This window comes from Trachemys scripta, chromosome 8 (assembly GCF_013100865.1).
Source record: "Trachemys scripta elegans isolate TJP31775 chromosome 8, CAS_Tse_1.0, whole genome shotgun sequence".
In the NCBI taxonomy this organism is placed as follows: Eukaryota; Metazoa; Chordata; order Testudines; family Emydidae; genus Trachemys; species Trachemys scripta.
Genome location: NC_048305.1, coordinates 6,922,602 through 6,933,940, shown reverse-complemented (window position 1 = coordinate 6,933,940; position 11,339 = coordinate 6,922,602).

The window sequence follows — 11,339 nt, the reverse complement described above, 5'->3', positions numbered from 1 at the left end:
GTCCCATTCATTGTTTCCACACAGTAGAGTTCCATGAGTCCTGTAGGAAGCTTCTGCTTCCATTCCCTGCTAAGAGAAGGAATTCAAATTTTCCCAGCGGCCAAAGAAAATCTGTTTTTAAAGGACTGTTTCTGTTAATCTGGTTTTCTGAGGCAGTGAGGGATGGGCGAGCCCACATACAGGCCCAGGAGGCATAATTTAACCGAGCATGAAATGAGCCAGAGCGAGAGGAGAGTGCATAGACTTGCAGGTGTCCAGCATTGCTGCATTATTTCATCTAAGGGATGCTGAGAATCTTGCTGTCAAAAGGCCAGATTCACCCCTCAGGTTCCGCCAACACAAGCCAGCAGACCCTGGCCTGTGGTTCCCCCTGTTAGGGGGAAGCAGCTTTCAGAGCTGGTCAGGGAATCTACCAGGGCATCTTTTGGTTTGTGGCGCTGTGTCCCTGGACTTCCTGCTGTGGAGACCCACAAGCCAGCATAACCTGGCCTGTGGGTCCCCACAGCAGGAAGTCCAGGGACACAGCGCCACAAACCAAAAGATGCCCTGGTAGATTCCCTGACCAGCTCTGAAAGCTGCTTCCCCCTAACAGGGGGAACCACAGGCCAGGGTCTGCTGGCTTGTGTTGGCGGAACCTGAGGGGTGAATCTGGCCTTTTGACAGCAAGATTCTCAGCATCCCTTAGATGAAATAATGCAGCAATGCTGGACACCTGCAAGTCTATGCACTCTCCTCTCGCTCTGGCTCATTTCATGCTCGGTTAAATTATGCCTCCTGGGCCTGTATGTGGGCTCGCCCATCCCTCACTGCCTCAGAAAACCAGATTAACAGAAACAGTCCTTTAAAAACAGATTTTCTTTGGCCGCTGGGAAAATTTGAGTTCCTTCTCTTAGCAGGGAATGGAAGCAGAAGCTTCCTACAGGACTCATGGAACTCTACTGTGTGGAAACAATGAATGGGACTAATTTTCTTGTACATGAGGCTCTTTTCCCATGATAGATCTGCCTCTACCATAATCTCTTGTATCGCTCATCCTTATTTTATCTGTTTTTTTCCTCTTCTTTTGCTCATTAATGAACTCTCTGCCTGAATGTGTGTAGATCTGTACGTGTACACAAACCTTCACTGGATAATTTTTTATACTTAGTTAATAAGCAATAAATCAAATCTCTTATCCAGAATTAGGCATTTTGAATGACTAGAGAGAATTCTTGTTTGTCTCCTCCCAATTGATGTTATAAGTTTGAGAAGTACAAATGACAAAGAAAGAAAAAGTGTCAATTGTTGTTGGTATCAGCAGGGGGAGACACACAGCAGATTTAGGGAGCAATCTGGCTAATGGACTGTCTAAACCAGGGGTCTCAAACTCAATTTGCCTTAGGGCCTCAAATCCTCCCCGCGGGCCAATAATGTCACCGAAGATGGTGTTCAGAAAAGAAAACGTTTATATTGTATTTTTTTATTTATTTAGAAATAATAAAACTCTCATACAACTTTATATAATTCTTCGCCTGCCAGAGAGTTTTTAGTGTTTGCCAGACACCTGGCAACGCTTCAGTTCTGTCAGTTTGTTGATGCTTGGCCTTCGTGACTGAGCAGTTGAAACCTTCAGGATTGCAGCAAGGTGTGCATCAGATAGTTGTGTTCAGTATTTTGACTGGTTTATATTCATTGTGGAAAAAAGTGATGCTGCCTCCATGGCTGACTCTGCCCGGCAACTAATGGGAGCTATGGGGGGGCGGCGCCTACAGAGGACATTGCCGGCAGCGTGTCTGCCTTCGCTCTCCTCCGTGGCCCGCAGCGGGGAGATTCTCAGGCCACAGATGGCCCGCGGGCCGGGAGTTTGAGACCCCTGGTCCAAACTAAGGCCTTGATCCTGCAAACACATATTCCCAGGAGTAACTTTATGCACATGCAACCAAGAGTCCTGTGGCTCCTTATAGACTAACAGATGTATTGGAGCATGAGCTTTCGTGGTTGAATACCCACTTCGTCAGATGCATGTGGGTATTCACCCATGAAAGCTTATGCTCCAATACGTCTGTTAGTCTATAAGGTGCCACAGGACTCTTTGTTGCTTTTTACAGATTCAGACTAATGTGGCTCCCCCCTGATACTTTATGCACGCGAAGAGTCCGCTTTTGAGCCAACGGGACTATTTGTGTGGGTAAAGTTAGTCATGGGAGTCTTTTCAGGTTCACACTCCATATGTGTAAGCTTTAGAGCCCCACAGGAGTGAGTGGTACAATTTTGTCATATCACCATCCATTGTTTCAATGAAAGAAAGGATGTTCTTTGCATATATTTTTCAAATTGTGTGAACTGGGCAACATTGACTATGAAATCTAAATATAACGGAAGGTGGCAGTTATTTCCTCATTAGCACATCTCGTTGATACTCCTGCAATCCCAGGTATCTGAGCTTATATGAAAATATACTGGGGACCTTTCCCAGGTCTCTGATCCTTGGTTAGGTCCCATAGGCATCTCCTGCTAAGGGGCTGATTTTCAGTACCAAGCACCACTTGACAATGGAATGTTTTTCTTTCTTTCTTTCGAATGTGTGTCTCAGGACATTCCAAGGTTTTAAACTGAAAACCAAACACGCTGTGTCTTTGGCAGCAGGATTGTGCGTTGGGGAAATAAAGAATAAGATGGACAAGGGAGAATTTGGCTGAAATCTGATGGGTTTTGTCCAAAACTCTTTAGAATTATCTGCTCCTCACTGTAAACACAGACTCTCATCGTTGCTGTGAAGCCAGTTCCACAGAGACCAAAGTGGAAGAGACACTGCTTTGCCTTATAAAACCAGCAAGATCAAGAGTGGAATCAGATGGGTTTCACTGTAATTTCAAACCATTTGCATTAAATCTTTGTAACTATATATGAACTGGAAGTGGAACTGCTTAGATATGTTACCACGACCTTGGATCAACTCTTCAGGCAGCGGCAGAACAGCTGGAAGGTTATTTAAAAACACAACATTTTCTCTTCCCTGTTTCACTTTGCTTGAGATGAAAACAAACACTACAGGTTTTATGGTCCTTCAGGACTCCTGCTTCATCCAGGCAACTTCAGTGAGATAGATAGATAGATAAATAGATAGATAGATAGATAGTATACTATAGTATGGAATCCTGCAGTTGCATTGGCCAAGTCATATAATCTGTCTGTTTCTCCATCCATCAGTAAAATGGGAATAACAACGGTTATGATGGGGCTGTGAGGATTCATTCATTAATGCTTAAATAGCACAAAAATATATAACACATTCCTGTGTTAGTGCTAAATGCTATTTAAAATAAATTAATGGAGATATCCTATCTCCTAGAACTGGAAGGGACCTTGAAAGATCATGGAGTCCAGCCCCCTGCCTTCACTAGCAGGACTAAGTACTGATTTTGCCCCAGATCCCTAAGTGGCCCCCTCAAGGATTGAACTCACAACCCTGGGTTTAGCAGACCAATGCTCAAACCACTGAGCTATCCCCTCCACCCTAAACCTTTATAATCCTAAACCTTGGAGATTAATTGCAATGGCATTAAAAGACGACAGAATTGTGGGAGGGGGACTGTAACCAGCGATTCGGGATAGGCGACACTTAGGGTGGCCCCTTATGCACTCCCAGAATATCAGACATTCATTCTGGTACTTCCGCAAATGGCGTGGGCTCACCTCCACAGGAGTGACCCCGCCCCGCACCAGCATGCCCTTGCACGCATGGTGCGCACAAAGTGATGCCACAATGGGATGCCATTTTGAAGGGTGCGGTGTGATACAGATACTGGACAAAACCTCTTCCAGGTTTGTCTCAGTACCGGACAGGGGACAAACCACCCCAAAAAGAGGACTGTTCAGTTTCAAACCAGACAAGTGGCCCGCCTAGCCATGCTCCTTTGCCTCTAGGGCTCTCACCCGGTGGAGCTCCACAGGGAACCAGCCTTATTTTCACATCATGGCTTATTTTCTGCTTGAATTACATCCATCCTTCCCCAGGCAAAGCCCCAATGGGCTTTGTGCAAGGAAACCTGGGAAGGTGGGGACGGATCCATCGGCCCAATCTACAGCCAGGACATGGGGCCAGAGCACAGCCCCCTGTGGCCATTGTTCTGGGCTATGGTTAGTAACAGTAGCCACATCCCGTCCTTATCCACCCTATGGGGGATTCCATAAGAACAGAGCCTTCGGCCCTTTCCATAGCCAGCCCCCTCTACCCTGGCCTATTCGGAACTGGCACTGAGACCCTTTCTGTGTTTGCAGAGGCCCCATGCACGGCTCTTCCTTGCAGGGCTGGTGTAGTACAGCGGCCTTTACGCAGGCCTTCTGCAAAGGGATGAATTCACCAAGGAGAGAATATACTGGTGTGGTTGTCCCCTTCATAGCAAGGCAGGCGAGAAGAGAGGGAGGAAGGGAAGGAAGCAGGAGGCTGAGAAAATAGATAAAGCAAGAGGAAGTAGCAGATGGAGAGCAAGGCAAAGGAGAGAAGAGAGAAAAGAGATGGGGAGGTAGAAGGGAGACATGTTCTGGGGCTGCGGGACTCTGATTATTCACTTTTCCCTTGATGCTGCTGCCTGTAGCTAAATATACAGAAGCACATTTCATACGGTTATAAAACCTCTGCCTGGCTTGGTCTCCTTCCTCCAAGAGCTCTTGTATAAACCATCACAGGCTGGCCTGCCAAGGGCTCTGACATGTTAATGAGTGAGATTCCCCACGCCCGATCTTCTCTACAGCCTGGAATCCATGTTTGCATTCCATCAGGAGCTCCAGCCCTTCCCCCCTCCAAGCTCCAATACAGGGTTAACAGGGAATATTAACATTTATGGTTGCTGTTTATTTGTACACCTCTACCCCGATATAATGCGAATTCGGATCTAACGAGGTAAAGCAGCGCTCCGGGGGGGCGGGGCTGCGCACTCCGGCGGATCGAAGCAAGTTTGATATAACACAGTTTCACCTATAAGGCGGTAAGATTTTTGGCTCCCGAGGACAGCGTTATATTGAGGTAGAGGTGTATGTTCATTCCACACTTTGCATACATCCCTCCTGACGTTTCACACTCAGCACAGACGTCTATCACACCCTTGCATTGTCAAAGCCGTTTTGCACCGCTGCCCTTCTAGTTGCTGGTTAATACTGCCTTGGCTCCATAAGCTAATGACCAGCTGCCACCATCATAGAGAAGTTAATGCAGCCCCAGTCTGCCAGCAGTGCCAGCTTTTGTGCAGGGCTTGGAGGATGGTGCCTGCCCCTCCTGCTCCTGCCCCCACCGGAGCTGCAGACCCCTAACCATGCAGAGTTGCCTTTGCTGGGTCTGGGGAGGGTGGATGTTGCCACAGAAGTTTGACCCCCACAGTTATGTGGGGATGGGATCTGCAATCAGCTTTTGCTAATATAGGCCAGACACTCTGGCCAATAGTAGTTTAAATGCTGTCGGTGTCGCTTCTGTCATTTTGAACATATTCAACAGCCAGGGTATCACAGCCATGGAATAGCGCCTTCAGGTCACATCAGATCCCCCAATCACTATTGTCTAGCTGGCAATGTGATTTATGTTCATTAGCTACATAAAAGTTTGCCACAAAGTTCACTCATATACAGCGCACTTTGATGTCAAACATGGAAGTCTTGGGTCCATTGAAGGTAGAGAAATAATTCATTTACCTCTACGCTGCAGCAAAATGTCTTTGAAAGCCTAGTCACTGTTTCAGCAGGAGAGGAGACAGGAAGAGATCTTCACAGACAATCAAGAATTCTGAATACAGGCAGAATGTCACAAAGTGCTGCGCTGACGCAAAATATAAATTGCCGGATACAAATGCCAACATTTACAGTTGCTTTCAGTGACTATTGTTGCTGCTAGGGATGGGCATGAACTAGATTCAAACACGGACAAACTTTTGGGAAGCTCAGATCTGGATCCCCATCTAGAGCCGAACTTTGCAACTCAGGGCAATCTCTAGTTCGTCCGAAGGTATTAATTAAAAATACCCACAAGCTCTTTGTTGTATTTTTCCCTGTGAGAGCTGATTATTTTTGGCACTTGTGCACAACAGCAAAAAAGTATCCCCAGGTCCAGGAATAAAAGTTATACAAACATTCAAGCAATCCTCAGAGAGGAAACAAAGGAATTCTCATTTAGCAGAGTGCAAAGATAATGGTCTCCTCGCTGCAAAGTAATTGAAGTAAGTAGACTGTAATCATAAAATCTCCTGAAAGATGCTTGGAAGTGTTCACTTCTGGAACTGTCACCATAACAACCAACATTTGTAAAGGGAGAAAAGTGCTTTCAAAACACACTGTTTGAGATTTTCAACTATAAAGTGAGGAGACACAAACCTCATCAAGGTGACAGAGAAGCATTGGAGGAAATGGGCGCCTTCGCAAATTAGAAGTTGCAGTGGGCATTTGGAAAATCTTGGTAGCAGAGGAGAAAACAAGGAGGGGGAGCCAGGACTATATGATGAGGTGGAGGATGGGTGGGTTTGTGACTCTGTGGATACTGGGATCAGTTCTTGCCTCTGCCACAAACTTCCTTTGTCACTGGGGCAATTCAATCTCCCTGTGCCTGTTGATAAAATGGGGCTACTATCTCACGGGGGATTGAGAGATCAATTCATTAATGCTTGTGAGGCTTCTATACTAAAGTGATGGTGGGTAGCAGAGTAGATAGACCAGCCAGCTGTCCATGAACCAGCAGCAAGTGACTGGCAGACCATTGTGAGAACTGCTGCACTAAATAATACCATATGCCAAAAGGCTGTCCCAGCATAACACTGTGGTATATGCTGCATTAAGCCAAGTCAAGGGGAAGGCAGTGGCTTCCAGGAGGCAGGGTTTTGGTGCCTGTATAAATAAGAACAATGACATTACCAAGAAGGATGAATTGATCTTTATAATGTTACGCTGCACTTCTAGAGCACTTTCCATCCCAAGAGTGCAGTGTTTTAAAAACATTATTCCAGCCTGACAACAGCAAAATGAGGGTGGGAGGCACAATCCTTCTCCTCCTCTTAGGGTGGGCAAACTGAGGCACTGGAGGTTGGCTTGCCCAAGGCCATGCAGTGAGGCAGTGTCAGAACAGAGAATAACCATCGCAGGAGACTTGGCGTTGAGTCCAAGCTAGCACTTTTGCTCTGTGCTGTTGGTTAAGCTGATCTTGTTTTCCTTTATTTTTTCTTGCAAAGACACTACGGATGAAATTCACGCCTGTGCAAAGGGCCAGAAGAAGGACTATGCGCCACTTAAATCCTCAAAATAGGGCTTATGCGGGACTTGTATGTGGTTCCTCTGCACTGGGGTGAATTTCACCCCCAAATTAGTGTCATTTTTTCCAGGGAATTTCATCATTCCAATTTCAAAGGAACAGACGTTTAATCCCATAGCAGTTACTCACTGGCACGAGAAGTCCCAGCAAGCAGTAGATTTGTTAGGCTACTCGTCTGCCTGGTACCAAGAATGCCAAATAGGAATAGGATTGTGAAATCAGCACCTGATGTGTTCTCTGTTCCAGAGTTAAGTCAATGCCAGGGGAACAAAACCAAACCCTTATGCTTCATACGTTTGCTTTATGTTATTACTGCCTTGGATTACGCGAGGGAGAAACTTGCTTCTTCTGTCTCCAGTGTGAAGCGGCATTCCAGGCGGATTTATAAGATACAGGCTCACCTATCTCCTTTCTCTGGGGAGAGTCTCTAGGCAGAACGGAACCCCTATTTAATAATATTGAATTGCAGGCATGTGTTACCTGAGCAGTTGCTTGGAAAATGTCCCACAGTCCCCGTGGCAATTTGCTAGCAATGGAAGCTCAGGCGTATTAGCACATTCTATTTAATTAGCGACTGTGAATTTGCCTTTTTATCATTCGGAAGAGGTGAAGGAAGGACAAACCCAGAGGTCCCTCCTGCAAGGTTATGCACATTCCAGAATTCCCTCCTGTTAGGCTGTGCACATTCCATTCCCCGCCCCCTCGCAGGAGCTCAACCCCACGTAGAGCTATTCAATATGGAAGGAGCTTGGGTACTATAATGCCCTAAAATAGAATAATTCCAGGGCTCCCTCTTATATGGCCATGCACACTCCAAGGCTTCAGCCTATAAGGGCGTGTGTGTTCCTGGGCTCCATCCTATAAGGCAATGCAGAACTCCAGGGCTCCCTCCCAAAAGGGTGTGCTTGTTCCTGAGCTATCTTGCAGCTGCTTCCTATAAGGTCAATGATGTTCCAGGGTCACCCCTCTTCCTCCCTCTGGTCCCCTTCTGGGCACTCAGATTCTGTTGCACTTCAGGGTGAAGGCAGCAGTTGATGGGAGGAAAGGTGAGATGGATAGTGGAATTTGAGCAACTTTAAAGGGAGAAAAAAAATCAAAGCCATGGAAGACCCCATATCCCACCCCTTTGCTCCATTCCAGGATTTCAGCTCCAAAGGTTTAAAATCTCTCCAGCATGTCTTGTTTTTATGTAAGAAAGTCCTGTATGTTGATGATATGTAACCCGCTGGTCAGGGTGTGCCGTCTCCCCCCTGTGCCTGATCCACAGAGGGTATGAGTCTCTTAGAGCTCTCGGCCGACAAGCCTGCCTGGCTATTTAATTCAAGCTATTGAGATCTGTGCTTTTAGCTCTGCAGATCCCCAGTTCAGTTCTTGGTGGTAGCTAAGATGACAATTGTCACACTATTATTTGACAAGCAGTAAAACACTCCCATTCTCAGTCCACTGCAGGGCAGCTGCTGTTCACTCACTGCTACTTCTGGCCATCATGCCAGGGTTGGGCTCACACCCTGTCATGATTGTCCCCCTCACCAAGATTGAACCTCAGGGGCTCTTTGTCACCCTGGTCAATAACCTGCCAATAAATGACTCCAACATCTGGTTCAGATAGATAATGTGACACTTAATACACTTCCGGGAGATCCAAATCAACTACATTTTATGCAACAGTTCCTGTATTTTGTAACGATAGGACATAGTCATTCCGATCTGACAGCTCTTTGGTGTCCTACAGATATGTGACATGAGTTTTGTGGTGTTTCAATCAAGTTTCTAGGAAACAGGAACAGCAAAGGGGGGGATGGACTACATGACTTCTTGACATTTCTTCCAGCCTTATCTTTGTATGTTTCTATTAAATTAATTCCTGGGTGTAACTCCATTGACTTTACGCCAGAAATGAACTTGGCCCCAAGTGTCCCTAACACAAAACCCCACCATCACAACTGGCACCTTTGGTGGCAGCCTGAGAAGACAGACCAAGGGCTGAGTGGACCCTGGGGAAGGAACTCCTTTATCATACCTGACGGTGGTCTCTCCAGAGTTGAGACAGCTGGGTGGGGCGGGGTAGCAACCACTCTCCACGGACATTTGTTCTGGAGCTAAGTGTAAGACTTCAGTCACTGTCAGTTTAGCATCTTGCACCTGCACTACATCCATTTGAAAGAAGGCAGACACTGAATTTTTCTCAGGCAGTAAATGTGCTGCCGTTGGTCTTATACAACTTGACACTTACATAGTGTTTATGCTAGAGCTGTCAACCACACTGTCCAGCGCTGTCTGCTCCTGCTGTCATAACCCTGTGTTTATCACAGCACAGGTTGCAGCCATGGAAGTAGTTCACACGTCACAAATTCCGCATTGTGACTTCTGCACGGGGTCATCAAACCGGAGGATTGGGCCAGGAGGAGAGATCCTGATTTCAATGCATGTGGCTTTGATGTGGCAATAACAATTATGAAAAAACACAGGGGAATGGAGCAGATAGATCATCTATGGGACTAGGAGCCACAGGAGTATTGGAGCACCTCACAACACTCTAGCGAGGTGGATGAAATATCTTTATACCCCATTTTACCAATGGGGAACTGAGGCAAAGAGAGACATTAAGTGACATGCACAAGGTCACATAGAAAATCTGTAGCACAGCAGGGAATTTAACTGAGATCTTCTAAGTCCTAGGCTAGCGCCCTAACCACCCAGCCATCCTTTCATCCACCGAGCAGTGCTCTCAAGGCAACTTATTGCACATAGTATATTATTATTGTTCAGCACTGTAACTATACAGACACAGTATAAAGTCCCTGCTCTCAAGAATTTATCTTCAAGGTATTGTCCCCTTTGTGAAAGCCATCCTTTAAACAGTTTGGTACATAAATAAACAGCAACAACCTTCCCGTAAATTAGCAAGCTCTGAGCCGAAATGACCGCTAGACAGAGCGGACCCAAGTCTGAATCAACTTCGGACTGCTCTGCTCAAGATCTTGCTGGAATATGTGGGTGCTCAGATACCACCGTGATGGGCACCATATAAGAACCTAGATGAGAAAGGTATGCTGGATGGATTGATCCTGCTGCCGCTATGCTGGTTCACTGAGGACAAAAGCATGGGCTGACCCCAGCTCGACTGAGTACATTTTGTATGTCGGAAGGGGATCCTTGGCTGGTGTGAACTGGTGCAGTCAGCTAAGCGAGGTTGATTTGCACCAGCTGAGGAGCCATCCCAGGGAGATTTGAACGCTGGCAGTAGTCGATGAAGCAGAGCGTGGGCCTTTGGCTCTTCTGTTGGTTACAAGTTTAGCCTTTGTAAATCTGTTTCTCTAGGCTTTGCTCTGTGCTTCCTCATTTGCATTGTCACTGAAGATGTACTTATCTCCTCTGCCTGCTTTTGTCTTTAGCGAAGCAGAACATCTTGCAGCCCTCGCTCATCTATATAGGTTCTTACATAGTGCCCATCACTGCAGTATCTGAGCAGCCATATATTCCAGCAAGAACCTTTCTCTGAAATTACCCCAATTATTTTTCTGACCCTGGAACTTGTAGGCAGGGTTAAAAACAATTACAGAGAACTACAAACGCAGAGGGTGGACAGATACTATATATCCTTATGCCACCTTTCTGGAGGTGATTTACTTGACAGATCCTTAGCTGAGACCACCAAATTTGTGGCACCTGTGGCCAGTTGTGTTCAAAAGGGAAAATTGGCTTTTTGTGCCATCACGTGCTGTTGTCTCCATCTCTGATCAACAAAGCACAGATTTCAAACCACACTAATGAACCTTTTAAACATTTTAGTCACATGCACATGGAATCAAACAGCTGTTTTTAAAACAAAAGGCTGCTTTTTAAATGTGTGTCACCACTGCTGCTCCCAGCCCCAGCTGAGTGAGGAAGCAAGAGTCTGGAAGCCTTGGTAACAAGCACTGTATGACAGATTCCTCACGGGGAAAATAACTGATAATATTTTTTTCTTTGTTGAAGGAAAGTGAGACACAGAATTTGCCTTACACACAGAGACTTTAAGGCCAGAAGGGACCATCATTCTCCTCTAATCTGATCTGCACATTGCAGGCCA